Here is a 23,416-nt window from a genome sequence, read left to right on the forward strand (position 1 = left end):
CACCTGCTCCGGTTAATAGCGAACTGCTTCCTGTCCCTCCTGCCCCAGCAGCTGTGCAGCCTGGAGGCGCCCTTTGAACTTCGGAGACGGAACCAGAATACATTCGCTTTGCAGAGGATTCGGGGCTGGAGAGGATGTTGCAGAGAGGCCGTGAGACCGGGGGCCTGGCTCGATCCTGCTGTGCGATGGTGGACAAGTCCTTCGAGCAGTCTGAGCTCCAGTTGTCACCACTGGAGAATGGGATGGCACTGCTTCCAAGACAGTAGGGACCCAGGGGTGATGGTTATGGTTGTTAGAAGGGCACTCAGTGGTGGTCATGGGGACATAATCTGGTTCCGCGGGCGGAAGTGCTTGGGACAGCTTTGGTACCCAGAGTTTATATGGTGAAAGGAAAAACCCGAATCCTGTAAATTACCCTCTGACCTTCAAACAGACATCATGATGCATGCGCGTCTGCACATAGACAAAATAATGTTAAAAAAAAAGTCGGGTGCGGGTGGCACACACCTTTCATCCCAGCACTCAGGAGGCAGAGGCAGGCGGGTCTCTGTGAGTTCAAGGCCAGCCTGGTCTACAGAGTGAGTCTCAGGACAGCCAGGGCTACACAGACAAAACTTGTTCCAAAAATAAAATAAAATAAATTCAACCTAAAACCCACCAACCAAACAAACAAAAAACCCAAACAAACTCCACCCCACCAAAAAAACAAAAACAAAAACAAAACCCCAAGGTCCTGGGATCCTGTGTTCTCTTTTGTGCTAGATTTCTTCGTTTACCTGGTCACCTAAAGCTGTACTTCATAACCTAGTCTGTTCCCTGGTAAGTGGCCTCTGTGGGTGACATCAATGCCCTTAATGCTTTGGCTCGTGGTGAGGCAGAGAGCAGCTGGTACCCAGCCCTCACTGCCTTCTGCAGGGTTGCCACCAGTTGGCTATGTCCAGCTGTAGCTGCCTCAAGGGTGGCCCTGAGCATATCTCTAGCCTGGGTCCCACTCTCCAGACCTTAAACCATGGCTTCCAGGAGACCAGCCTCCATTAATCGCCCATTGTACAAACTAAAAAATGTGTCAGCTGTCTTCTGCTTGTATTCATCCTGGGCTTTGGGGATGGGAGAAAACCCACCCACATTCATCTGCTTTTCTCGTAATTAATTAATTTATTTTTGCGTGCCACCACAGTGTACTACCTCGTATAGCCATAGATACCCTTTATTTTCGTTTGTTTATTTAGCTTTACATTTATTCATATTATTTTACCTATATAGGTGTTTTGCCCGCATGTATGTTCGCGGTACACAGACATGAATGCAGTACCCATAGAGACCAGAAGAGGGCGATAGATCCCCCAGAACTGGAATTAACAGATGGTTGTGATCCACCAGTGGGTGCTGGAAATTGAACCTGAGTCCTCTGGGGGGGAAAAAAAAACAGAAAAAAACAAAACAGAAAGTATTCTAATCCCCAGAGCCATCTCTTCAATGTATTTGACTTTTCTGAGATAGGGACTCACTCTGTAGCCCTGACTGGCCTATGTGGACCAGGCTGGCCTTGAACTCATGCCACCTCCAGTGCTGGGATTCAAGACATCTACAGGTCCAGTCAACAGTCAACTTTTTACGTTCATTACTTTTTATTTTTATTTATTTGAAGACATTGCAGCTGTCTTCAGATATACTAGAAGAGGGCATCAGAGCCACCATGTGCTTGCTGGGAATTGAACTCAGGACCTCTGGAAGAGCAGTCAGTGCTCTTAACCACTGAGCCCTACTTTTTTTTTCCTTTTCTTTTTTTTCGGAGCTGGGGACTGAACCCAGGGCCTTGCGCTTGCTAGGCAAGCGCTCTACCACTGAGCTAAATCCCCAACCCCAGCCAGCCCTACTTTTTAAATATTTATTTTTATCATTTTTGTTTCTGTCGTGTGTGTGAATATGCCTCTTGTGTGTGCAGTACCTGCGGAGGCCAGAAGAGGGCATCAGATCTCCTGGGAACTTGAGTTCTAGGTGACTGTGAGCTGTCTCACTTAGGTTCTGGGAACAGCTTAATCACCGAGCCATCTCTCCAGCCCTTACTTATTAATTTTATTGTTATAGTGTGTGGAGGGTAGAGAACAACCTTAAGGATTGATCATCGTGTTTTTAGAAGTGTTTTGTTTATTTTTATTTTATATTTACGGCTGTTGGCGTGTATGTCTGTGAAAGGGAGTTACTGATGTGTTGGGAATGAAACTCGGCTCTACTGGAAGAGCATCCAGTGCTCTTAGCCACTGAGCCACCTCTCCTGCCCCAGCATTGATTGTTTCTGTCACTGTCCTTCATTTTCTAGGCTAGCTGCCCAACCAGCTCCCAGGTGACTCTGTCTGCGCTCCCATCCCCAAGTCTCGGGTTCCATGTATACGCAATATCTGCCTCCGGCTTTTTTTTTTTTTTTTTTAATTAAGAACCATCTTTAATTGGGGAAGGGGTCATCAATCCTTCTTGTCCGCCGCCTTCCGCATGGCTACCAGCACCTTGCTCAGCTCCTCCCTCTTTCTCTTGGCGCGGATGTGCGTGCCCACCCTCTTCTTGATAAACTTGAGTGCTCGCTTGTCCTTGGACACCTTGAGCAGCTCCATGGCGCGCCGCTCGTAGGGCACGAAGCCGCACACCTCCCGGATCATATCTCGCACGAACTTGGTGTGCTTGGTGAGGCGCCCGCGGCGGCTGTGTCTCGGCTTGCTGACGTTTTTCATCACTTTGTGGCCTTTGTTGAGGCCCAGAGCCATGGGTTAGCGCAGGGCCATGGCTGCAGCTTTCCGATAGCGGCCGGACAGGAAGTGCCTCCGGCTTTTTTATGTGGGTTCTGGGTCTCTACTTGGAGTCTTCGGGCTCACTTTTACGAGTCAGGCCCCACCCACCAGCCCTCTCTTTACTTTCGGAGATAGGGTCTCACCAAGTTACCAGGCTCGCGCGTACACTTTACAGCCCAAGCGAGTCTTGATTTTGTGATCCTCTTGTCTCAGCTTCGTAAGTAGCTGGGATAACAGCCCTGTGCCTAGCTCTTACGCACGTCTTTATTCACGGAATTGACTTCTGCCCTGTGTCTCCATAGGGTAGATGACCAAGGGACAGTGCCTTCCTCAAGGAGCCCCTTGGTTTAGATACCCAAACAGCATCTCCTTCCCACTCTGTTCCCTCCCCTTCCCTCTCCTCTTTTCTCCCTCACTTCCGTCCTTTCTTCCTTATATATTGCTAAGGGCGGTTTCAAAGTAGATAATCTCCTGCCCCAGCCTCCCCAGTGCTGGAATTGCATTACTGGCGTGTACTTCATGCAGCTTCTTTTTTTTCTTTTTCTTTTCCTATTTAAAAAGCATGCCTGGGCTGGTGAGGTGGCTCAGTGGTTAAGAACACCGACTGCTCTTCCAGCGGTCCTGAGTTCAATTCCCAGCAACCACATGGTGGCTCACAACCATCTATAATGGAATCTGATGCCCTCTTCTGGTGTGTCTGAAGACAGCTACAGTGTACTTATATATAATAAATACATAAATCTGTAAAAGGCATGCCTGGAGTTGGAAATGTGGCTTAATTGGTACAATGCTTGCCCTTCACAGAGCCCTGAGTTTTGTCCCTAGCTCTTATGCAATACAGGCTATGGTGGTATGGCCTAGATTCCCAGCACTTGGGAGGCAGAAACAAAAGGATCAGAAGTTCAAGATTACCCTTACCTACATACCAAGTTCAAGGCCAACTTGGGATACAAGAGACTCTGTTTCAGAAACAGGCACACCTCGTGCCTCTTGTGGCACAAGAGGTGGTGGCGCACGCCTTTGGCCCCAGCACTCAGGAGGCAGAAGCACACAGATCTGTGAGTTCAAGGTCAGCCTGGTCTACATAAAGAGACTTTGTGTCAAAACAAAACCAAAACCAAACAACCAAACAGCTTTGTATTTACCCTCTATGTACATTTGACTCAGGGTTTTAATTATCAATATATAGCATTGTCTGGGAGGGCGGCTAGGGGGCAAGGCACACTGACTCCCTTGTGGGGAGGCAATGGGTGAGCCTGGGCTATGAGGGTAGCTGACATTTTGGCTCCTGTTGCCACCAGGGATTCCTCCGGAACCCAAACACCCAGAGACTCCTGCCCCCGGAGCCAGATGGGGTATGAGGAGGGTCCACATGTGAGCCTGGAAACTGTCCAGTGGAACATGGGGGTAGGATTCTCTGGTGGGCAGTTTACCCTGGGGCCTCATGGGTAGAATCAGGAAGGGCACCTCAGCCCCACAGCCATGCTCAGGAGCTGGGGAACGGAATGATGGGGGTGGGGGTGCTTCTGTGGCAACCCCAGTGGGTGTGGGACTTCAGGGAAGCTGTAGTGTGTTAAAAGTAATGACCATGGGGTTGGGGATTTAGCTCAGTGGTAGAGCGCTTGCCTAGCAAGCGCAAGGCCCTGGGTTCGGTCCCCAGCTCCGAAAAAAAGAAAAAAAAAAAAAAAAAAAAAAAAAAAGTAATGACCAGCTGCTGATTTTACTCCAGCTTCTTCTTCATCCATCGGTAAGCCATCTGTCCCATGGCTTACCCACCATCCCTTCCTGTCCATGCCTGTTTGTCTCCAGGTCTTCATTCTCCTATCCGTCTTACCCGTCCACCCACTCATTTATCCACCTACTGAGTTACTTCTCCAGAAGGAGAAGGGGGGAGGCAGGGGAGGAGAGTAAGAGGGGGGAGAGGAGGAAGGAGACTCCGGGCTGGTGAGATGGGCAGTGAATTGGACTGACACAGCATCAAAGGGCCTGGAATAGAAGCCACTGGGAGGAAATCAAAGGGGGTTGGCATTGGCCTTGGCCTAGACACAAGATTCCATCCTTGGCTTCAGGATTGACTTAGAAACAGAGTCCACTTGGAAATCTGCCCCAGCCTTGCTCTCTCTCAGCAAAGCAGTCAGGGATTCCAGGCCCGAGGAGCATCACGAGTGGGACTCCTTCTTGTAGACCGGAGGCAGAGAGACCTCGGGAGAAAGAACGTGCTTATGTCACGCAGGGAGAGGCAGCCAAACCCAGATGTCTAATTCCCAGACTGGTGCTTTCCCCACCAGAGAGCCTCTCAGTCCCTACCTTGCCAGTACCACAATCAGTACTGGATGATGACCCTTTAGCACCTGACGCAGCATTGAGCCCAGAGAAGGGAACCTTCCCTGCTTCTATAAGCTACTGGGCTGTCCCCAGAAGAAGATTAGAACAAGAGCCTGTTGACCTCAGACAGAGCACTTGGCTGCAGGACTCCTTCCTGCTCCAAGTGTCCCACCATCCTGTCCTCCCTCCCCAGTCCAGGACAGCCCTAGGGACTGTTCGCTGATGGAAAAGGGAGGCAGGAGCTTACCCACAGTCCCACAATCCAGAGGTGACACCTCCCTGCCTCTACTGTCCTGCACTGATCAGAGACATTAGATAACAAGGTTACCTCTGAGGTTCTGGCCTCCAGGTGGCCCCGAGCCTTTGAAGTTGGGGACGGTGGATAGATACAGGCTGCAGAGACTGGAGGCCTGGAGGATTACTGAGAGCAGGGCAGGAAAAGACACCTTGAGGACAGTTTTTCACCTGCCACCTGCTCAGCCCCACCTAGCCGTGGAAAATGTGACTCAAAGGAAGCTGATGTCTGGGGACCTGGGGGTGGGGATGTGGGGGGTTGTACGTGGGTGACAGCATATGGGGGCAAGATGGGGGGGTGGAAGCTGGATCTGGGGTGAGGTTGGGGTGCTGGTTCCAAATTCTGCTCAGCCCCTGCCTCTGTCTCTCAGGGAACTTTCACTTCTTGAAGGATGGGCAAGCCAGCCTGTGAAAGTTGTCCCCAAGCCTCCGTGACTATAACCAGTTGCTCTCTACAGCAAGGGAACATTCTTTGTAATCTGCTGGGCTCCGAGACACAGCTGCAGGATAGTTAACCTCTTTTCCTCCTATGAGATGCCCTGGTACAGACAGGTACCATACCCCATGGTATCCAACAGGAGGCTCAAATTCTGTCTATAATAAGGAAACAGGATCCTCTTTCTAGGGCTTGCCACTAGTGGGGTTCTGCTCTTAATGAAATGTTTGTGTCCTCCCAACCTCCAGTGACCCAGTTAGGGAGGAACCACTACTGAGAGGGAGGTGACACACCTGTCCATTTTTCCATCCGCCAGGTGCTAGGGAAGCCATCGGGACTGGGGGCATAGTTCAATGGTAAAATGGTTGCCTAGAAGGCAGGGGTGCTAGGTTCAATCCCCAGTGGAGCAAAGACAGATAAATGCATGCACACAAAGGAAACTGGGCTTAGCTGCTCTCACCTGCTCCGGTGGTGAGGGAGGAAGAGGAAGGGAACAGGTGCGGGGCAGGAAGGGATTGGAGGGAGCATCAGGCTGGGAGGACAATGGGGGATGGGGGAGTGGAGTTGAAACCGAGAGGGGGCAGGGAAAAGGCCGAGACCCCACAGGTGTTCTCTGATGGATCGATCATTCTTGGATGCTTCCTGCCGGGCAGCCGGGGCATCCCTCAGTCTTCAGCTCCTTCTATCCACTGTTTTCCTCTGACAACGCAAATCCTTCACCCTGTGTCCCTTTCCCCTTTACAGGATGAGGACAGCCATATTGGTTAAGGACCCACCCTACCCCATAATAATTTTTTTTTTTTTTTGCTTGAGACAGGTTCGTATGTAGCCAACACTCTCGAATATACTGTATAGCCAAGGATTACCTTGATCTCACCTCTCACGAACTGGGATTAGAGGCATGTTCTACCACGAATTTTTTTTTTTTTTAAATGCAGTGCTGGGGATTAAACCCAGGTACACGTGAGGCAAGTACCCTACCAGTGAGCCACATCCCAGCCTGACCTCACCTTAACAGCTGCATATACATCAACCTTTCTTTCAATTAAGGCCAGGGTCCGAGGTGCTGGGAGGTGAGCAGGACCTCAGCGGATCTTCTGGAGGACACAACTCAACCTGGAACACGGGTCGTTAAAGGACTCTTCTAGAAATAAAACTGAGGCTGAGAAAGTCTATGTGAGCCATGTGTCCCAGTTTGAGAGTCAGAAACTATGGCCTTGGAGTGTTCGTGCCACCCAAACTCACCCCCCAGAACCAAAAGAAGACGCAGCCTTGGTGTGCGTTTCCCCTGCACAAGCACTTTGCCCTACTGGGTACTAAATAAATGTTTGAGAAATCCTTGTCTTGTGGTTCCCTAAGGCCCTTGGATCTTTCTTTAACAAATCAAAAGACCAGATTAAAGGGCCCTGGAGGACTAGGTCCAGCCGCCTCTGTCCTGGATTCCAGGCCGGCTGCTGCTCTGATGACCTTAGCATTCCCTTCTGTTTGGGCACCAGCCTGGGGACAGAGGGCCAGCCTTGGTTCTGTCCCCACTGGATGAAGGAGACCCCATGGTGCATCCAGTTCACCCACCTTAATTGTGGAACTCTTGGCCCGTTGCTCAGTGGAGTCCCCTGACGCAGGCTTATCTTAAACATCAGACCAAGCCTTTCTATAGCTCCCCATTGGCCTTGGAATAAAATTCACGTTCTTGGTTTTTCATTTAAAGTTTTAAATTTTCTTATTGAGTTTATTCATTTCATTTATACATGTGAGTGTTCTGCCTGCATACATAGGCGTGTGCACCACAACGCATGCGTAATGCCTGTGGAGCCCCCAAGAGGGTATCAGATCCCTCGGAAGTGGAGTTTCAGATGCCTGTGAGCTGCTGTGTCAGGACTGGGAATCGAACCTGGGTCCTCTGGAAGAGCAACTGGTAATCTTAGCTGCTAAACCACCTCTCCAACTCCAAGGTCGCATTCCTAAAAACGGCCATTTCCTTTATGGATTTGCCCCCAGCTATCCATCAGAGGTTCCTTAAGAGATAAGGGGTGACCTGGTTTACAGAGAAAGGGGTGCATTCTGAGGCTGCGCCCACAGTGGCCTCAGCAAGACCTGCGAGTAGGCTGAACTTTCCGTCTTTGCATCTCCATCGTTGTGGGTCGCCACTTGTCACAGACGACACCTTATCCCTACTCCAGTAGAGCTTACTCCAGCTTGCTCTGCTGACTGGAGAGTGGCACAGCCTCTCTCCAATCCGGAGGGGTGCCAGCCTCAGGCCAGGACGGAAGGGCAGGCAGAGGACATGAGAAGAGGGTCTAGCCGGAAACCTGCCCACAAATGGCTTTGCCAGTGTTTCACTGTGCGACCTTGAGCAAGTCAGTTTCCCTCTCTGAGCTTGTCTCCTCTCTGTGGAGCAGAGTAGGGAGAGCTACCTGAACAGTATGAAGACACAGGCTATCCTCCTGTGAGCCAGTGTTTTAGTGTCCTTTCTAATTTGCATAGATTTGCATCTATACTATTAAGAGATACCAGCTCTATTTCGTTCATAGAAAGAATTGATTCCCAGGGATGGAAAGGCTCAACAGTTCCATGCAAATCTTAGCTGTCTGAGGCATTTTGTCACTAACAGTTCAACCCCCAGCTTTTACGTATGAGCGACAGAAGCTCAGAGAGGGAAAGTGACAAACGCGGGGTTGCACAGCAAATGAGGAACAGAGAGCTTCATCCACCTTCCCACTGTTTGCCAGAGGCTTGTGCTGCCTCCCGTTTCTCATGAAGGATAGAAGATGGGGGTAGGGAAGGGGGTTGTTTGGTTTATCTCTTGAGGCCCAGAATAACAAAGCTGTCCAGGATGACAGCCTCCACAACCACAGGAAATCAGGTGTGGCAGAAGCAGGCGGGAGTGGAAACTCCTCCGAGAGAGACCAGGGTACTTTCACCTATCTAAAAATAACTCTCCTCATTAGAGATCGACAGATGACGTGGTCGCTGGCAGGTTATTCCACCGAGACTCGGGTTCTGTGAGGTGTGTGTTAGGGGACAATGCAGGCACTCCAGCGGGGACTGATGGAGCTAACCTCAGAGTCCGGCTTTGTTCGAAAGCGGGGAGGAAACGGTAGCTGACCCAGTCCTTAGTCGGGAGAGGTAGCCTGGACTGGGATGTGTCAGGACCAACGGAAAGACTGAGAACTTCCGAGCATGTTCTAGAAATAAAACCATAGGAGCTGCAGGTGTATTGGACTGAGGCACCTGCCGTAGGTCGTTACTGCCAAGTATTTGCCCACTACCCCCTCAGTGCCCTCTCAGTACTGGGCGAATATGTATCCAGTACCCACCCAGAACCATGCCTAGTTCCCACCCAACATCAACCCGCTCGGGATCTATGATAATTAGTCTCAATTAACCGTCAGTCTGGTGAGACCTAGAATCCTCAGGGAAATGGCCTCCAAGCATCCCTGTGGGAATAGCCTTCTTCATTAGTTAATTAGGTGCCATTCCCTGGGCTGGGATCCCGGAGTATGTTAAAAGGAGAAAGCAAAGGGAGCAAGGCACTGCTAACTTCCTTGTCTTCTTTCCCTGAGGCAGGGTCTTACTATGCAACCCTGGCTGTCCTGGAACCTGCTCTGTCGACCAGGCTGGCCTCGAACTCACAGAGATCCGCCTGTCTCTGCACCCTGAGTACTGGGATTAAAGTCATGCACCACTGTGTGGGCCTGCTGTCTTCTTGACACATTACATGGGCTTCTTTTTTTTTTCCTATTCTTTTTTTTTTTCGGAGCTGGGGACCGAACCCAGGGCCTTGCACTTGCTAGGCAAGCGCTCTACCACTGAGCTAAATCCCCAACCCCCCCCCCTTTTTTTTTTCTTTTTTTTTTTCTTTTTTTTCGGAGCTGGGGACCGAACCCAGGGCCTTGCGCTTGCTAGGCAAGTGCTCTACCGCTGAGCTAAATCCCCAACCCCCCTACATGGGCTTCTTTAAGCTCCTGCTGCCTGGGTTTCCCTAATGGACTCTCCTTAAGTTGTTCATGTCAGAGTATTTCGTCACAGAGCAGGGAAAGTTACCACGGATTACTCTCTCAGTACCCTCCCAATTCCTGCTCAGAACCCACCCAGGGCTCACCTCTTAGTGCCCTCCCAGCACCGGAAGTACCTGGCTCTCCCTCCCCCAGCCCCCAGCCCCACGAGTGAGCTCAGAGATGCAGGAACCATCAGGGCGGGGTTTTTTTAATCTGTTTGTTTTTGTCTTTGTGTTTTGTTTTGCGTGTAACCCCTTGCCTTTGGCATTATAACCTGTCACCAGAGAGTTTAAGAAGCCAAAGCTAGCTTGGCCTCCTAGCCCTGGCACACCCATTATAGACACCAATGCTGGGGAAAGGCAGAGACTTACTCATGCATCTCGTGGGAAGGGACACAGATAAGTCCCCTTTAGGACTTGAATACCTTTAAGTTTAAATGTAAATAGGGGCTGACCTGGTGTAGAGGTTGTACTCAGTTAATCCCAGGCAGAGGCAGGTGGATCTCTGTGCCTGTCTACATAGCAAGTTCCAGGGCAGCCAAGGCTACATAGTGAGTCCTGTCTTAAAAACCAACAAACAGGGGGCTGGAGAGATGGCTCAGTGGTTAGGAGCACTGACTGCTCTTCCAGAGGTCCTGAGTTCAATTCCCAGCAACCACATGGTGGCTCCCAACCATCTGTGATGAGATCTAATGCCCTCTCCTGGTGTGTGTGTGAAGACAGCTACAGTATGCCCACATACATAAAATAAGTAAATATATGGAGAGAATGGGAGGAGGCGAGAGGTCTGTATAACCGTGTTCCAGGCCTTGCCCATCGCTGGCTCAGATCTGTGTCTATACAGAGGTCTGAGTTCTTGTCACTGTCATTGCTGGAGAGGTAGTGTGGCCTGAGGAAGCAAGGGACAACTTCTTCTCCAGCCTTACCATGGAGGATGGTTGTTCTTTGTGGAACATTTGAAGGCGGGGAACCTGTCCCGCAAGGTTCTGCTGTCCCTGGGACAGGAGGAAACAGATCTCTCACCTTCAGGGTAACAGATCTCTCACCTTCAGCCCTGATGGTGGCTGACGGATAAGACAGACACTTGGTGACTGATAAGCTTGTCTGTGTGAAACAGACCATGTGTAATCATCCTCCTAGGGAGAGGGCAGTGAGTGCCTTGCACAGCCATCCCTCCTTCAGGGGGAGGCTGTTACGCTGGGCTTCCCACTGGTGGCTGCTGGAGCTATGATTTGGGTCCTAAACTCTCTGAGAGGGCGCTTTCAAAACCAGCATGGCCTCTCAGCTGCTGGGTATTTCGGGAATTCTTAGCCATCTCTGATTACATCCAATCCGATTTCCACAGTGCTTTTCCAGAAGGGTTTCTAGTCCACCTTTGTCTCTGACCTGATTCCCATCTCAGCACAAGACTCTGGTCCTTAGCTGTGCTGCTGTCCCCAGGGAAGCCTCAGGACAGGAAGGCAGGAACACTTTTCCGTGCTACTCAGGGCACCACAGCCACCCCAGGTAACATCACCACCCAGGCCTTGCTGAACTTCCACCCACCATGTCTATAGGGCACTTCCAGAAAATTTGGTGTGAGGCCCGTGCCCCACCTTCTGCAACCTTCCTACAGGCCACTGGATTGTGCCCAAAATTGCAACCTGCCATTAAGGCCTGATTGTCAAAGATCCCCTCATCCCCAATTTCCGCAGCATGGGAGGGTCTCTCCTCTACCAGGACCACTGAGACCCCTTATGATGGTTTGTATATGCTCGGCCCAAGGAGTGGCACAATTAGAAGGTGTAGCCCTATCGGAGTAGGTGTGTCACTGTGGGTGTGGGCTTTCAGACCCTCACCCTAGATGCCTGGAAATCAGTCTTCTCGTAGCAGCCTTCAGATGAAGATATAGAACCCTCAGCTCCTCCTGTACCATGCCTGCCTTGTTCCCAACTTGACGCTAATGGACTGAACCTCTGAACCTGTAAGCCAGCCCTAATTAAATGTTGTCCTTTATAAGAGTTGCCTTGGTCATGGTGTCTGTTCACAACAGTAAAACCCTAACCAAGACAGCCCTCAACAGGAGGCTGCTGGCTCACTCACACCACTGAAGATTCGGATCCTCAGGAACTGGCTCCCATTGCAATAGGAGCCGGACTACCCCACCCCTCACACGGCTCCCTCATCAGCACCTACAGTAATAACTGTGTATGTCACAGGTGAACTCGAGTCCTCGCAAGGCTTTCCCGAGTAAGTTTGCCATGACAGCAGGAACCCAAAGCGGCCAGACAAATGGTATTCATGGTCAGGAAGCAGAGAGCAGAACTTCTGTTCTCCCTCCCTCTCCCTCTCCTTCTCTCTCTCTCTCTCTCTCTCTCTCTCTCTCTCTCTCTCTCAGATTTTCTTTTTATTCGTCTGCTTGTTTTTGAGATAGGATCTCATTACACAGTCTTGGCTGTCTCTGCCTACCCTTTCATTTTAGTTATGTGTTTGTGTGTGCCCCTGTGTGACTCTGAGCTTACCTTCCCTCAGAGGCAGAAGGCGGCATCGGGTCCCCAGAAGCTGGAGTCTCAGAGAGTTGTGAGCTGTCATGTAGGCACTGGGAACCAAACCTACGTCCCCTGCAAGAGCAGCCAGTGCTCTTAACTGTGGCAACACCGCTTCAGCCCCACACCCCACCCTTTTATTTTGTCCAGGACTCCTGCCCACATTCAGAGTGGATATTCTTACCTCCTTAACCGAATCTAGAGGCTGCCTCACAGGCATGCATACCCAGAGGTTTGTTTAGGGTGGTTTTAGAGCCTGTCAAAATCATCGTATTAAACATTTGATCAACGAATAGTGAGTGTCAGAGCTGGGATACAGAATTAAGACCGGCTGGCTCCAGAGCCATCTTCTCAACTGGTGTGTTTGACTGTCACAGCTGACTTCTCTATGCTTGTCAGTCTTGTCACCCTGGCCTTGTGGCCCCTTCCCATGCCTGGCAGAGAGCAGACACACAGTAGGAGCATAATCGAGCATCTCTGAACAGGTTCCCATTCATCATCTTGAAGTTTTGGAGAGAAGATCAGCCTGAAGGAGGAAAATTGCTTTCTGTTTTGTTTTGATTTTGGAGACAGGGTCTCACTATGTAGACCAGGCTAGCCTTAAACCCACAGGGGTCCACCTGTATCTTCTTCCTGAGTACTGGGACTCAAGGCGTGTTCCACCAAGGCCAGCTCACACTTTTTACATGTACGTGGGAACAGGCATGCCACAGCCTACATGCACAACTCAGAGGACCACTTTCAGGGGTTGGTTCTCTCTTTCCACCATGTGGAAAGAGACCACCCTCAGACCAAACTCAGGTTGCCAGGAATGGTGGCAAGTGCCCTTACCCGCTCGCCATTAGCCTGGAGAAACTCGTTTTTTTCTGGATGCTGTTCTCTGGCCCTCAATCCAACAAGATCACATTGACTTTCACAATTCTGCTTGGGTATGACATCGGTCAAATGAGCCCCCGAGAGGCTAAAAAACTGGCCTGACTCACCCCGCTGACAGCGATGGCACGCAAGCCCCTTGACACACCATCGGTCAGACCAGGGAAGATGTTGAACCCAGATCACAGGAAGCCTGTGTGTTAAGGGTCACTCATCGCTGCCATCCCCAACGTGGGGTGCTCTGGGGACAGGCCGAGTTCCCATCCTCTTAAGGACAGGAAACTCTTCCTTGTTACAAAGTTCCAACCCTCTACCCCCAGACCACGCCCCTCCTTGCTCCCTGGGGTTCACTGGTGAAAGCAAGGCCTGTCAAGAGTGAACCTGCAGGGTCCCGGCCAGCAGCTGGGGATGGAGAGGCAGGAAACCGGGACAATGGATGAAAGACCCTCTGTGCCCAGGTGGGTGGGGGGAGGGACGGGCAGGAAGCCTGGTCTCTGGAAGCTGGTCCCGCAGTAGCTGAAGGAAGACTGCCCGGGATGCCGGAACCTGTGGGTTTGTTTGGATTCCCCAGGGATCCGAGCTGGGGAAATTTTGCGGGCCTCAGCCTAGCCCTTCTCCGTAGGGTGCCGGGCCACAGAGTCACTTTCATTCCTCCTAGTTCGTCCCCAGGGCCTGGGAGCCCGGCTGCCTGCACAGTAGGGGCCTGACCTGTTGAATGCAGAAATTAATAGGGCACCGCTAATAACCGAAGGATTACATATGGATTTGCTTGTTGAAGAAAACAAGGCTCGCGGGTGGGCGCCCCTCCCCCAGGTGTTCCCTGGCTCTGCCCAACGCACCTGCCAGGAAGGTCGCCTCATCCTCCAGTTGTAGCTCAAGTGAAGCTCTTCAATAGAGGACAGAAAACTAGGGGGCTGCCCTGACCCCCAGCTAAGGAATATTCCTGTTTCCTTACTGCCTCCAGCTCAGAACATATTTTGGGGTTGGGACTAGAACTTGGGCTGTTAAGATAGGAAGCCGTTGAACCACACCCCAGCCCCCCCCACCCCCCCTTGAGGTTCAAGATCTGGCTGCCTCTGCCTCCCAGATGCCGGGATTAATGGTGTGCACCACTGCACCCGGCCCCTCCACTCATTCAGTATATGCTTAGCATGCAGTCTGTGTCTACAAGGTATTATGAGCCGAGATACAGTATTAGCCAAAGGCTCGGGGGCTCAAAGGAATGAAGTAGAAGGGTAGAGGCTGAACCACTTCAGTGACCTCTAAAGCAAGTCTGGGCTTTGCCAAGGTTCGGAGCCAAGCCTAGGGAAAAAAGGGAGGGGGCGTAAGGAGGAAGGGGAGAAGGAAGGAGAGAGAGTGTTGGAGCTGGCCAGAGAGAATTCAGAATGGAGAATAAGACTGGTAACAACTAGGGTTGGGGATTTAGCTCAGTGGTAGAGCACTTGCCTAGCAAGCGCAAGGCCCTGGGTTCGGTCCCCAGCTCTGAAAAAAAGAAAAGAAAAGAAAAGAAAAAAAAAAAAAAAAAAAAAGACTGGTAACAACTGAGAAGGGCCCCGTGAGGCTCACCTGAGGCTCTTACTTCAGGGCCTGCTGCCCTCAACCTGATGGGAGTCTTATCCAAGAATTAAGTGCCCCCAAGTGCGTGTCAGCATATAGTCATTAGAGAAGGCCAAAACTTTCTCTCAGAGGACATTTGCATAAGCACCTGTTGTGTGCTAGGCTTTGCCTACTGTGTGCTAGGCTTGGCGCTGGATGAGAGGGTTGCCACAGTGAAGGAGACTGTATCCATCAGTTTCTGCTGCTGTTACAAAATACCAGTGACTGGGCAGTTTATAAGCCAAAGAAGTTCCTTTTATCCCAGCTGTGGAGGCTGGGCCCTGGCAGATAAAATATCTGGTCAGGGTCTGGGCTCTGCTTCCAGGGGTCAAATAGTTTCCTCCTTCACTAATATTTATTTTAAAAGATGTCTGTGCACATGCACACATGCGTTGGTGTGTGTGTGTGTGTGTGTGTGCGCGCGTGGGTGCATGTGTGTCGAGGTCAAAGGTCAGTGCTCAGATGTCCTCCTCAGGAATGCTATCCACCTTCCACGAACAAACCAGAACCTCACCGATTAAGGCTCCATTTCCCCTGCTTTCTCTGGCTATAAAGTTATCTGTGCAGGTGGGGTCCATTGGCATAGTCACCTCCTACAGGCCCTGCCTCTTCATACTGTCGTTCAGAGGGTTACGTTACGGTTCACAGTAAATTTTGAAGAGTTACAAAGATTCTAACCTAAAAGTCCTCACTACCGGGGTTGGGGATTTAGCTCAGTGGTAGAGCGCTTGCCTAGGAAGCACAAGGCCCTGGGTTCAGTCCCCAGCTCTGAAAAAAAAGAACCAAAAAAAAAAAAAAAAAAAAAAAAAAGTCCTCACTACCCATGGCCATGGGCCTATGGCAGCCTTCGGTCCTAGCCACCTTGAGGGACAAGGAAATCTGTTAGCAGTAAGTTATCTGCTCAGCCACAGATAACAGGCAGGACATGCCCAGTTCCCTGTAGCTCACGTCTGGGGCTGTCCCTCCTCTCCACGGCCTCCAGCTTCAAATCAAGCCCTCTTAGCCTGCTGAATCAAGTTTTAGATGTTTACAATCTGTGATCCCACACAGACATGGAAGTTTCCAAACTCTAATTCCCCTGGGGGTCAGCCTCAGCCAGACCTCTCAGCACTTGGCCTCTCTGGCCTGGCCCTCTAGCTCTCTCAGACCGCATAGTAGTGTGAGTGATAAAGCCCACCCGAAGGGGCCACTCCCCTGCTCAACACCCCTCAAGGTCTCTCTGTTACCCCAGGATCAAGTCCAAGCTTCTGGGCTTCCTTGCCATCCCCTCTAACCCTGGGCTCATTTTTGGCATCCCCCCTCCACTAGCTCTCCCTGGTATGCTTGGTTCATGCAAGCACTAGACCTTTGAAAGTGCCGATCCCTTAGTTCTTGGCCTGCTTGCTGTACTCTCCCACATAGCAAGGCTTAGTTAGATGGTAGCGGCTAGCTCGATATCTAGTCTGATAACTCTCTAAGGGCATGCCCCGCCCTGCCCCACCCCAGTCCGAATCCTCCCTCACCAGCCTCTGTTTGGCATGAACTACGTATCCATTTGGCTGTGGCACACTTTGCACTGGCCTCAAAACAGCACTTGACACCTGCACTGTGGGCGCTTTTTTTTTCCTTTTTATCCTTATTTTATATGTAAGGGTATTTTGTCTGCGTGTATGTCTGTGCACCTGTACACAGTGTGTGCCGAGGCCAGATTAGGGTGTTAGATCCTCTGGAGCTAGAGTTACAGACAGTTGTGAGCCACCATGAGGGGGCTGGGAATCGAACCCAAGTCCCCTGGAGGAGCAGCCAGCGCTCTTCAAACTGCGGAGCCACCTCTCCAGCCTGGATGCCAGCCTTGTGATTATGCGCTTCTGCCTGAGCCCTCTCCTCTAAATTGCACCCTAGTGCCTGCTTTCTCCAGAGAAATTTGTAGTCTATCTTTTTATCCTCTGTGTGTGTGTGTGTGTGTGTGTGTGTTGCACGCACATGCACATACATATGCCACATGTATGGGGATTCCTGTGGTGGCCAGAGGCATTAGATCCCACCAAGTTACTGATAGTTCTGGCCCTCTGACTTGGGTACTGGGTATCAAGCTTGTATCTTCTGCAAGAGCAGCAGTATTCTTATTTGCTGAGCCATCTGTCCGGGCCCTGCCCTTTGCTTGTTCATTTCCTAGTGAGGACAAAGATGCTTTATTTATCTGTCTGGATCCATGATATCTTGGAACAAATAAGGTCCATTCAACAGATAGCTCTAAGAGAAAAGAATTACTGGGCTTACACCAGTAATTCTAGCACTCAAGAAGCTGAGGCAGGAGGAACACCTTGAGTTCAAAGCAACATAACGTGTCCCAGATCAACCAGGGCTACGGAGTGAAATCCTATAGAGAGAGAATCTGGAGGAGAAGGGAGGCCACAAGTGGTCAGAACCCGTCCTGGAAACTCAGAGCTGGGGTGCAGGGTAAGCCAGTGATGTATTCAGGTAGAAAGGGTCTTCTTGATGCCCCCACCCCAGTGCAGCAGGAACAGGGACAGCCTGGGGCCAGGATAACAAAGGCCAGGTCTTAACCTGTTTCAAAGCTGACTTTTGGTGGTAATGCTCAAAAGCCAGAAACAGAGTAGCTGGCTAGAAGAGCCGAGGTCTTTGAGGGTCATGGGAGATGGGATGGTGGAGTGGGGACGTTCTCTTCCTTTGAAAGCCATCCTGGGAAACTGAGGCACATGAAAAGAGTTTTGTAGGGAGCTCAAGGGACAGCGGGCAGAAGGCCCTGTGCTGGTTGGGGTCTTCGTTATTTGGAACCTCCTTGTCTTCTCTGGTCAGGATACTAGGCCTGCTTAGCTGTGCTCTGACCCAGTGCCTCAGGACTAGTCAAACTGTACAACTGTTTAGCTGTTTGGTGTCCGTGAGCAGGGACGAGAGCTGAAGAGGATGCCGTACATTCTGATGACATCTGAAGGCCACCAGATGTTCCGGGTCCTAAAACATGAAGAGATTATTAAGCCATCCGTCCCATTATAGAGTTTAGAATGCTGAGTGGAAGCCGGGCATAGTGGGGCACGCCTTTAATCCCAGAACTCCAGAGGCAGAGGCAGGTGGGTCTCTGAGTTCTGGGCCAACCTGGTCTACAGAGCGAGTTCCAGGACAACCAGGGCTACACAGAGAAACCCTATCTCAAAAAAAAAAAAAAAAAAAAAAAAAAGAGAGAGAGAGAGAGAGAAAGAGAAAAGAAAAAAAAAAGAATGCTGAGCTGAGGGAGAGCAAGTGACCTTGCTGAGAGTGACCTTGGAAGGAATAAGGAATGGACACAGTGACATCTCCACGGGAGTCCAGGAAGGGGGGAGCTGTGTGTTTCACAGTGTCCTGAAGGCACACAGGATGACAGGTGCATACTGTCGTCCTGTGAGACAGCCTAAGGGGAACAGGGGACTGAAACCTCCTGCTGGCTTCTCTGTGGCATTTCCTCTTTGCCTACAAGAGGCACCAGGTTCAACCTGAAGCTTGGCTTACTGGGGTGAGGGCAAAGCTCCCCTTCATCTAAGTCACCTCAGGACCATCAGCACCTGGCTGCTCACTAGAGAGCCAGCTCACCAGGGTCTGGTTACAGTTCAGGGGAGGCTGAGCCAGGAGGACGATTGAGCCATGTGTCCAAGTCCTTGAGTTCACAGATGGGACGCTGAGCCCAGAGAGGTTGGAGGACTTGTTCAAGGACATTCAGCCAGCTGGGAGCCCAGCCTCTTCCTTCCCTCCCAAGGTGCTTTCTGGTCCTCTGGACCGGAGTCTTAGTTCTAAGCCTGGTTCTTTTGTATGTTACACGTAGCTGTCACCGCACCCACATCCCGCACTGCTGGGCTGGGTGCTTGCACACAATGCAGTCTTCACCATGCTTTCTGCCCCCACCACTAAGGTGAACCAGGACCACATAGCCCAGCCTGGTTTCAAACTCTCGATGACCTTGAACTTGTGACCCTTCCATCCTCACCTCCTAGTGCTACCATGCCTGGTTTATACGGTTGGTTTGGGGAACTGAACCCAGGGCTTTGTATTTCTTTTTCTTTTTCTTTTTTCGGAGTTGGGGACCGAACCCAGGGCCTTGTGCTCGCTAGGCAAGCGCTCTACCGCTGAGCTAAATCCCCAACCCGAACCCAGGGCTTTGTGAGTTCTAGAGGAACCGTCTGCCAGCTGAGCTCCATCCTTAGCAAGACTCAAGGCCTTGCCTACTGTGTCAAAAGCCTCTACCCAACTGTGGCCTTGCCATCTAGGCCGCTGGGTCAAGGAGGGGGAGGGTTATGGGAGCAAGGACTTGTCATGAAACATGGGGAGATGGTTATAGACAGGTTAATGCTAAGTTCGATGCTACTTCATATGGTCTCCTGCGGTGGTCCTCTATGACAGGATCCCGAATCTCAGAGCTGTTAAGGTGCCCCCTGCCCACTTCCTCAACGACAACCTGAAGTTCAAAGAGGCCAAGTTCCCTGCCCAGAGTCGCTTAAACCCTGACTATCTTCAAACCTATGCTCCGTGCACAGGAACAAGACCATTGGTTCCATACAAATATTGATTCACTGGCCCAGTGCACATTTATTCTAGCCCTACTATGTGTCAAACCCTGTCAGAGACCTACTAGACATAGAAAGGAACAGGACATGGCTCATGCCCCATCCGCAGCCAGCAGCAGAGGTGGGTGGGGAATGTGGAAGGTTCCTTTCCCATGTCCTCTTGGTGACACTGACAGGGACCGGTTGGCACTGGCCCAGTTCCTCCCCCCAAAGAATGCACACTTGGAAAAGACCAAGGAGGGAGACTGTGATGACATCAAGCCCCAGGCATAGTCCTCTCAGCCTGGCTCTGACTCACCGCCCACACCTGCGCTGGCCTCCGGCAGTCAGGCTGCAAATAGCTGGGGAGGGACCAGAGGCAGCACCTGCACCCTGGGCTGCTGTCCCCACCCTCTCTGCCAGGAAATGGGTTGCTTCCCAGAGAACAGCTCAGCTTAGCCTGCTGGTCTTCTGGAGGCTCAGGGAGTGGTGGCCTCTAGGCCACCAGATGCTGTCCCAGGAGCAATAGGGACCACAGTAAAAGTCACTTCCCACGATGCTGGAGGTGGGTGGGTACCAAGTGCCCTTGCTTCTGGTGTTGAGCTCTTGTGGCTCTTTGCAAACTGGGCTGTGAGTGAGCCCATTTCACAGATGATGAGCTGGAGACCCAGAGGAGCAAAGAAATGCATGCACTTAAGGCTCTGCAAGCACTGTGCTAGGCAACATGGTCTCTATGTGATGTGTTTATAAAAAGATAAAGAGGGCTGGAGAGATGGCTCAGCGGTTAAGAGCACTGACTGCTCTTCCAGAGGTCCAGAGTTCAATTCCCAGCAACCACATGGTGGCTCACAACCATCTGTAATGGAATCCAATGCCCTCTTCTGCTGTGTCTGACAGCTATAGTGTACTCACATAAATAAAATAAAATAAATCTTAAAAAAAAAAAGATAAAGAGAGGATATGTCCTGGGTTCCTGGTTCAATCCTGGGTTTCAGCACCAATGTTGTGTTATAAAAGGATAAAGAGAGAGGGGATATGTTCTATGGAGGTCTGGGGAAAGGGCATGCCTTAGTGGGTCCATGCTGAGATATCCCTTCCCCCTGAGGGGCCAGCCACACGACGGTATAATATAGAATAGAGTTTATTTAGGGCATAGGGAGGGAGTTAAGAGGGTAGTAGGGCAGAGAGAGAGAGTAGAGACGTAGAAGAGTAAAAGAACTTTGAAAAGCCAAGTGTGGTGGTGGTGAACTCCTTTAATCCCAGCACTCGGGCGACAGAGGCAGGTGGATCTCCAGATTTGAAGCCAGCCTGGTCTACAGAGTGAGTTCCAGGATAGCCAGGGCTACACAGAGAAACCCTGTCTTGGAAAACAAAAAGCAAAACACACTGAAAAGCTAGAGAACATAGTAGGTGCATATCTCTTACCCCAGCACCATAGATGCAGAAATAAACCACATAGCGAGACCCTATCCTGAAGGGAGAGAGGAAAGAGATGGGATGAGGGAGAGAGTAAGCCAGTTGGGGCTAGAGAGGCAGCTCAGTGGCTAAGAGTGATTGCTGCTGTTCCCAAGGCCTGAGTTCAAGTCCCAGCACCCACTCTAGATGACTCATAACCATCTTTATTTAGCTCTAGCTCTCAGGGCTTTGACACCCCTGGCTTCCTCAGGCGCCTGTGCTCACACGCACACAGATTCACACAGTTAAGCATCAGAAAAGCAAACCTTTGAAATAGAGGAGAAGGAAAGGGGGGGAGTCAGGAGAGAGAAAGATGAAGGAAGGAAGGAAGAATGGAAGAGAAACTTGAAATGCCTCTAGCAGCAGCGGCTAGAACTCTGGGGAGGAGATGGGGCCATCAAAGTTAACTTTGGGGTAATTTTTTCATCCTTTTGTTTTGTTCGAGACAGGGTTTCTCTGTATAGCCCTGACTGTCCTAGAACTCGTTCTGAAGACCAGGCTGGCCTTGAACTCACAGAGATCCACCTGCCTCTGCCTCCTGAGTATTGGGATTAAAGGCATGCACCACCACCCAGCTGTCAGGTTGTCATTTTTTGTCTTAACTAGAAACTAGCAGGTAAATGTACCCATTGTAGAGAAGGAAAACTGAGGTCCATGGATGGATATCCATCTATAGTATCAGAGTGAGGGCCAGCCTGGAACCATGGTCAAGTTCCAAGGTCCACCCCTCTCTCTTCCTGTACTCAGTGTCTCCAGGCTTGGAAGATGGTGAGTCCTTGCTTGGGAGAGAAGGTACTGGTGTTATTCAAAAGCCCTGGGCCAGGGGGACAAATGGTTCCGAGTTGCAAGCAGATGTGAGTGGGGGTCTGAGGCCTGGAGGATCTGAGTGAGGCCATCCAGGATGAGCTGACACACCTGGCGATGGTCATCCAATCCCTGCCTCCCACACCCCCATATCACAGGTCAGTATCATGCAAGAGCAGACAATGCTGCAGGACGCCTGAAGGGAGGCAGTCAGGCTCGGTAGCAGCCCAGACGGCCTGAGCATCAGGCCCCACTCTCAGCTAAGCCTGGTTGTTGGCCTCTGGGCCTGACTGTCTGAGGGCCTCTCTGCCAGAGATGAGCTCTGGGCTGTGGTGGGCTGTGGACCTTGCAGCTGTGCAGGTCAGAGTCCTTCCTTCCCTTGGCACCTGCTTGAAAAGCCACCTATTTTAAACTAACTCTCTCTCTCTCTCTCTCTCTCTCTCTCTCTCTCTCTCTCTCTCTCCCTAGCCTGCCCTACCTCCTACCTCCCACAGAGGACACATGCGTTCCTAACCCCTATGACCAGCTCACTTCGCTATCCCGACATCTTCACTTTCTGTGGATCCCAGAGCCATCCTCTCGAGGCTGCAGGAACCCCCCACTCCCAACCCCGAATCCCCCACAAACACACACACACACACACACACACACACACACACACACACACACACAATTTAATGCACGCTCTGAGCAGTTGATAATCTGGACCCTGGGCTTCGTGGAGTTTACAGTTCTTTAGTGCTAGGCTCTGCCCTGTTTTGTCTCCATTAAACCAGAAGCGCTGGATCTAAGGAGATGGAGTCGATGAGACTCGTCTCAGAAAACATGACCAGGGTTCAAATTTCTAGCACACGTGCAAAAAGCTAGACACATGTTTCCAGCATGGGGGGTTGGAGACAAGCACATCTCAGTGGCCAGTCTGACCTAAGCCCTTAGCATCACATTCGGAGAGAAGCCGTGTCCTAAGAAATAGAGTGCAGGGGCTGGAGAGACGGCCCCAGTGGTTGAGTGCACTGGCTGCTCTTTCGGAGGACCTGCGTTCAACCCCCAGCACCCACATGGTAGCTATCAACCATATGTAACTCAAATTTCAGGGTCCTCGACACCCTCTTCTAGCCTTTGTCACGGTACACACGTGACGCATACACACATATGCACACAATACACCCATGCCTATGATTTTTTTCTTTTAATCTTAAAAAAAAAAAAAGAAGAGATCAACTGAAGAGGCTGACACCTGGTCTCCACACACAAGTGCACGTATGTACATGCACCCCCCCACACACACACACACGTACACACAATATAAACTCCAAGAACTTGGTGACTCATTCCTGTAATCCCAGCACTTTGGAGGTTGAAGCAGGAGCATTGTGGAGTTTAAGGGCAGTCAGAGCTGTATGGTGGGGACCCTGTCTCAGGAAGAAGACAAAACACTAAGATAATATAAACAAACCTAGAAGTAGGGAAATGAGTCTGCGGCCTGCGGGCGCAGTTCAGGGGTAGAGCATTTGCAGGGTGTAAAAGCCTGGGTTTAACCCGAGTTCAGAAAGAGAGAAGACAGATGTCTCGGCAGCTGCGACGGTTCCCTCTTTTTATTTTATTTTCAATTTATTTATTTTTAAACCAGGGTTTCTCTGTGTCACGCTGGCCATCTGGGAACTCACTTTGTAGCCCAGGCTGGCCTCGAACTCACAGAGATCTGCCTGCCTCTGCCTCCCAAGTGCTGGGATTAAAGGCGTGTAGCACACACCATTTAAGTTCCTTTTTTTTTTTTCTTTTCTTTTTTTCCGGAGCTGGGGACCGAACCCAGG

The 23,416-nt window shown here is 50.9% G+C and overlaps 1 pseudogene; it reads right to left on the minus strand.

The window, feature by feature from the left end:
* Positions 1 to 1,904: 1,904 nt before the first annotated feature.
* On the minus strand, positions 1,905 to 2,777 carry LOC134487013 (large ribosomal subunit protein eL36-like; annotated as a pseudogene).
* Between the last annotated feature and the right edge of the window lie 20,639 nt (positions 2,778 to 23,416).

This window comes from Rattus norvegicus, chromosome 5 (assembly GCF_036323735.1).
Source record: "Rattus norvegicus strain BN/NHsdMcwi chromosome 5, GRCr8, whole genome shotgun sequence".
NCBI lineage: Eukaryota > Metazoa > Chordata > Mammalia > Rodentia > Muridae > Rattus > Rattus norvegicus.